The following is a 6,447-nucleotide window of genomic DNA, read 5'->3' on the forward strand; positions in this document are numbered from 1 at the left end:
TTCGACACAAACAACAACACAGAGTTACACATAAACAAAATGGACACCTCCGCCTTTCTTCTTCCCAGAGAGTTTTTATTTGCGCGATGAACTGAGAACCCAACTGGCTGTACGGACTCAGACAGTATATCCCGTAGAGAGCTTATGTTTCCGTGGAAAAAAACAGAGTATGTTACAATCCCTGATGTCTCTCTGGAAGGAGATCCTCGCGCTGAGCTCGTCAACTTTATTATCCAGAGACTGAACATTAGCGAGTAATATACTCTGGAAGCACCACCCACCACCCACATTTTGTTCTTAACTGACTTACTTAGTTAAATAAAAGGTGAAATAAAAAATAAATAGATAAAAATACTACAAAGCTTCATTTACAATCGCTGACGGAGTAAGAGGCTCCACTTTCTTTGTCGGGGCACGATGCTTCAGGAAGCAGGGCTTCGACAGTGGACCAGTAAGTCAGCTAGCAAGGCATTGTTGTCATTTTATAACAGGTGATGATAAATCAAATCAAAATGTATTTGTCACGTGCGCTGAATACAACAGGTGTAGTAGACCTCACAGTGAAATGCTGAATACAACAGGTGTAGATCTTAACAGTGAAATGCTGAATACAAGAGGTGTAGTAGACCTTACAGTAAAATGCTGAATACAACAGGTACAGTGAAATGCTTACTTACAGGCTCTAACCAATAGTGCAAAAAGATATTAGGTGAACAATAGGTAGGTAAAGAAATAAAACAACAGTAAAAAGACAGATTATATACAGTAGTGAGGCTATAAAAGTAGCGAGGCTACATATAGCTAATAGCTGGTTAACGTTAGCCAAAGCAAGCTAGCTATCTACTGTAATTAGTGACCCCCCCAGGAGTAACAACACAGCTAATAGCTAGTTCATGTTAGCCAAAGCAAGCTAGCTATCTACTGTACTTAGTGAAACCCCCAGGAGTAACAACACAGCTAATAGCTAGTTAACGTTAGCCAAAGCAAGCTAGCTATCTACTGTACTTAGTGAAACCCCCCCAGGAGTAACAACACAGCTAATAGCTAGTTAACGTTAGCCCAATCAAGCTAGCTATCTACTGTACTTAGTGAAACCCCACCCCCCAGGAGTAACAACACAGCTAATAGCTAGTTAACGTTAGCCAAAGCAAGCTAGCTATCTACTGTACTTAGTGAAACCCCCCCAGGAGTAACAACACAGCTAATAGCTAGTTAACGTTAGCCAAAGCAAGCTAGCTATCTACTGTACTTAGTGAAACCCCTCCCCCAGGAGTAACAACACGGCTAATAGCTAGTTAACGTTAGCCAAAGCAAGCTAGCTATCTACTGTACTTAGTGAAACCCCACCCCCAGGAGTAACAACACAGCTAATAGCTAGTTAACGTTAGCCAAAGCAAGCTAGCTATCTACTGTACTTAGTGAAACCCCCCAGGAGTAACAATACAGCTAATAGCTAGTTAACGTTAGCCCAATCAAGCTAGCTATCTACTGTACTTAGTGAAACCCCCCAGGAGTAACAACACAGCTAATAGCTAGTTAACGTTAGCCAAAGCAAGCTAGCTATCTACTGTACTTAGTGAAACACCCCAGGAGTAACAATACAGCTAATAGCTAGTTAACGTTAGCCAAAGCAAGCTAGCTATCTACTGTACTTAGTGAAACCCCCCAGGAGTAACAACACAGCTAATAGCTAGTTAACATTAGCCAAAGCAAGCTAGCTATCTACTGTACTTAGTGAACCCCCCAGGAGTAACAACACAGCTAATAGCTAGTTAACGTTAGCCAAAGCAAGCTAGCTATCTACTGTACTTAGTGAAACCCCCAGGAGTAACAACACAGCTAATAGCTAGTTAACGTTAGCCAAAGCAAGCTAGCTATCTACTGTACTTAGTGAAACCCTCCCCCAGGAGTAACAACACGGCTAATAGCTAGTTAACGTTAGCCAAAGCAAGCTAGCTATCTACTGTACTTAGTGAACCCCCCCCAGGAGTAACAACACAGCTAATAGCTAGTTAACGTTAGCCAAAGCAAGCTAGCTATCTACTGTACTTAGTGAAACCCCCCCAGGAGTAACAACACAGCTAATAGCTAGTTAACGTTAGCCAAAGCAAGCTAGCTATCTACTGTACTTAGTGAAACACCCCAGGAGTAACAATACAGCTAATAGCTAGTTAACGTTAGCCAAAGCAAGCTAGCTATCTATTGTACTTAGTGAAACCCTCCCCCAGGAGTAACAACACGGCTAATAGCTAGTTAACGTTAGCCAAAGCAAGCTAGCTATCTACTGTACTTAGTGAAACCCCCCCAGGAGTAACAATACAGCTAATAGCTAGTTAACGTTAGCCAAAGCAAGCTAGCTATAAGCTAGTAATACATGATCCTACTGTAAATTTTACTGTAAAAACTATTGTTGAAAACAAGTCCTAGGTTGGAACTGTTGCTGTTAAAAAAAAACAAGTCATATTTTTTATTACGGGAATAAACTGATTGAAGCGAGATTAGGTTTTGAGGTAAACACACCCGGACAGTTCCGTGTCGCTCATCTACAACAGGAATGCGGTCTCCTGCCTGACAGAGAAATCAGGAGATGTTCTGGTCCAGTTTGGCGGCAGATATCTATGAGTCAGGGTTCTGACGTACTTACAAACAACAACAACAAGTACAGAAACAGACTCCATGTTGAGCGCGACATCAGAGTTGCAGTGTCAAAAACACTGGGCCCAGGAATAGACATGCTTGTTGAAAATGTCAACCAGCCGCACAGCTCTCATTAGGACTGTGTGTGTGTGTGTGTGTGTGTGTGTGTGTGTGTGTGTGTGTGTGTGTGTGTGTGTGTGTGTGTGTGTGTTATCTCTAATCCAGCTGGGCAGCTATGAGGTGTGGGAAGACTAGAGTGTGTGTGAGTATGAATCACAGTTCATTTACTTTTGGTTATAATATTTACACTGGATATCTCTGACCACCTACCTGGGAATGACCAGTGCTTACAGTCTGGCTAGAGGGTCTCTCTCACACACACACACACACACACACACACACACACACACACACACACACACACACACACACACACACACACACACACACACACACACACACACACACACACACACACACACACAGGAACACACGTATTCTCAAAAATGCAGAAATGCAGAGAGAGAAACATATCCCACCATAGTTAAAGTGGGGACCTTAACATTTAAAACAGTCACTTTTTAAATTGGTTTTCCTGTTAAAAGACAATAAGAACAGTTCAATATAATTCCAGGCCAGCTACCAACCAGGCCAGCTACAGACCAGACCAGTTACAGACCAGACCAGCTACAGACCAGTACAGACCAGCTACCAACCAGGCCAGCTACCAACCAGGCCAGCTACCGACCAGGCCAGCTACAGACCAGAGCTGCTACCAACCAGGCCAGCTACAGACCAGAGCAGCTACAGACCAGAGCAGCTACCAACCAGGCCAGCTACCAACCAGGCCAGCTACCAACCAGAGCAGCTACCAACCAGAGCAGCTACAGACCAGAGCAGCTACCAACCAGGCCAGCTACCAACCAGGCCAGCTACCAACCAGGCCAGCTACAGACCAGGCCAGCTACAGACCAGAGCTGCTACCAACCAGGCCAGCTACCAACCAGGCCAGCTACAGACCAGAGCTGCTACCAACCAGGCCAGCTACCAACCAGGCCAGCTACTAACCAGGCCAGCTACCAACCAAAGCAGCTACAGACCAGGCCAGCTACAGACCAGAGCAGCTACCACCCAGAGCAGCTACAGACCAGACCAGCTTCCAACCAGGCCAGCTACAGACCAGAGCAGCTACCAACCAGGCCAGCTACCAACCAGGCCAGCTACCAACCAGGCCAGCTACCAACCAGGCCAGCTACCAACCAGACCAGCTACCAACCAGAACAGCTACTAACCAGGCCAGCTACAGACCAGAGCTGCTACCAACCAGAGCAGCTACCAACCAGGCCAGCTACCAACCAGGCCAGCTACCAACCAGACCAGCTACAGACCAGACCAGCTTCCAACCAGGCCAGCTACCAACCAGGCCAGCTACAGACCAGAGCAGCTACAGACCAGACCAGCTACAGACCAGACCAGCTACCAACCAGACCAGCTACAGACCAGACCAGCTTCCAACCAGGCCAGCTACCAACCAGGCCAGCTACAGACCAGAGCAGCTACAGACCAGAGCAGCTACAGACCAGAGCAGCTACCAACCAGGCCAGCTACAGAACAGAGCAGCTACCAACCAGGCCAGCTACACACCAGGCCAGCTACAGACCAGGCCAGCTACAGACCAGACCAGCTACAGACCAGCTACAGAACAGCTACCAACCAGACCAGCTACCAACCAGAACAGCTACCAACCAGGCCAGCTACAGACCAGAGCTGCTACCAACCAGAGCAGCTACCAACCAGGCCAGCTACCAACCAGGCCAGCTACCAACCAGACCAGCTACAGACCAGACCAGCTTCCAACCAGGCCAGCTACCAACCAGGCCAGCTACAGACCAGAGCAGCTACAGACCAGACCAGCTACAGACCAGACCAGCTACCGACCAGACCAGCTTCTAACCAGGCCAGCTACCAACCAGGCCAGCTACAGAGCAGAGCAGCTACAGACCAGAGCAGCTACAGACCAGAGCAGCTACCAACCAGGCCAGCTACCAACCAGGCCAGCTACAGACCAGAGCAGCTACCAACCAGGCCAGCTACAGAACAGAGCAGCTACCAACCAGGCCAGCTACACACCAGGCCAGCTACAGACCAGGCCAGCTACAGACCAGACCAGCTACAGACCAGCTACAGAACAGCTACAGACCAGCTACAGACCAGACCAGTTACAGACCAGACCAGCTACAGACCAGAAAAGCTACAGACCAGACCAGCTACAGACCAGACCAGTTACAGACCAGGACAGACCAGCAGTAAAGGATATAACAGCAGTAAAGGATATGGGTTTACAGACCAGTACAGACAGCTACACACCAGGCCAGCTACAGACCAGGCCAGCTACAGACCAGACCAGCTACAGACCAGCTACAGAACAGCTACAGACCAGACCAGCTACAGACCAGAGCTGCTACCAACCAGACCAGCTACAGACCAGAAAAGCTACAGACCAGACCAGCTACAGACCAGACCAGTTACAGACCAGGACAGACCAGCAGTAAAGGATATAACAGCAGTAAAGGATATGGGTTTACAGACCAGTACAGACAGCAGTAAAGGATATGGGTTTACAGACCAGCTTCAGACAGCAGTAAAGGATATGGGTTTACAGACCAGCTTCAGACAGCAGTAAAGGATATGGGTTTACAGACCAGCTTCAGACAGCAGTAAAGGATATGGGTTTACAGACCAGCTTCAGACAGCAGTAAAGGATATGGGTTTACAGACCAGCTTCAGACAGCAGTAAAGGATATGGGTTTACAGACCAGCTTCAGACAGCAGTAAAGGATATGGGTTACAGACCAGTACAGACCAGCTTCAGACAGCAGTAAAGGATATGGGTTACAGACCAGTACAGACCAGCTTCAGACAGCAGTAAAGGATATGGGTTACAGACCAGTACAGACCAGCTTCAGACAGCAGTAAAGGATATGGGTTACAGACCGTGCGTAGACACCAGCTGCGAGGACGTGTCGTCTGTTTGACGAGAAGAAGACTACGGGGGCGAGGGCTGGATATGGCTGCTGCTCTTCCTCTTCAGACACCAGATCCACTGGGTCTACCGGCTCCCCTCCTCACGTTACCGAACACACCGCCACCACTACTACAGCCGGTAACGACACCGGGAGGCCCCGGGACACAACGGGCAGCTACTCCTGCACCTTCCTCCTCCCCTTCCTCCTCCTCCTCTTCCTCCTCCGGCCCTGGACTCCATGTGTTGCTGCATCCCTCCTCTTCCTCATCCTCATCATCATCATCATCAGGGAAGCCGATGTCGTGGCAGTGCCGTCTCGGGGGGTTGTGTTCCCGGTAAAATGGAGCCGGTATGAGAACCCTCACCTCTCCGTCATGGTACCGCCTTTCCTCGCCTCCCTGCTGGACGTTGAGGGCAGGAGTGAGGGTGAGGGGTGGGGGTGGGGGTAGAGGAGGTGGGGGTGTAGTGGAAGCGGACTCTCCTCGCCATCAGTCATGATAGAGAGCCAGGCAGAGCCACCCTGGGGGAGGAGGAAGGGAGAGGGGAGAGAGAAAGGGAGGTGACGAGATGGTGAGAGAGGAGGGGGAGGGTGGGAAGAGGAAGAAAGGAGAGGAAGAGGAGGAGAGGAGAGGAAGAGAGGAGGAGAGGAGAGGAAGATAGGAAGAGAGGAGAGGAAGAGAGGAGAGGAGGGAGAGGAGGAAAGGATAGGAAAGGTGAGGAGAGGAGAAGAGGAAGAAAGGAGAGGAAGAGGAGGAGAGGAGGAGGAAGAGAGAAGAGGAAGAGAG

At 49.0% G+C, this 6,447-nt stretch overlaps 1 protein-coding gene across 1 annotated transcript in view; it reads right to left on the bottom strand.

Moving 5' to 3' along the window:
- The window catches only part of LOC123740651 (voltage-dependent T-type calcium channel subunit alpha-1H), a gene marked incomplete at its 3' end in the record, with an annotated part of 56,206 nt that extends 50,538 nt beyond the window's left edge, over window positions 1-5,668 (bottom strand). The window contains exon 1 of the mRNA XM_045714178.1: window positions 5,621-5,668. The remainder of the gene's footprint in view (window positions 1-5,620) is intronic.
- Between the last annotated feature and the right edge of the window lie 779 nt (window positions 5,669-6,447).

The sequence above is a fragment of the Salmo salar genome, unplaced genomic scaffold, assembly GCF_905237065.1.
Source record: "Salmo salar unplaced genomic scaffold, Ssal_v3.1, whole genome shotgun sequence".
Taxonomy (NCBI): Eukaryota; Metazoa; Chordata; class Actinopteri; order Salmoniformes; family Salmonidae; genus Salmo; species Salmo salar.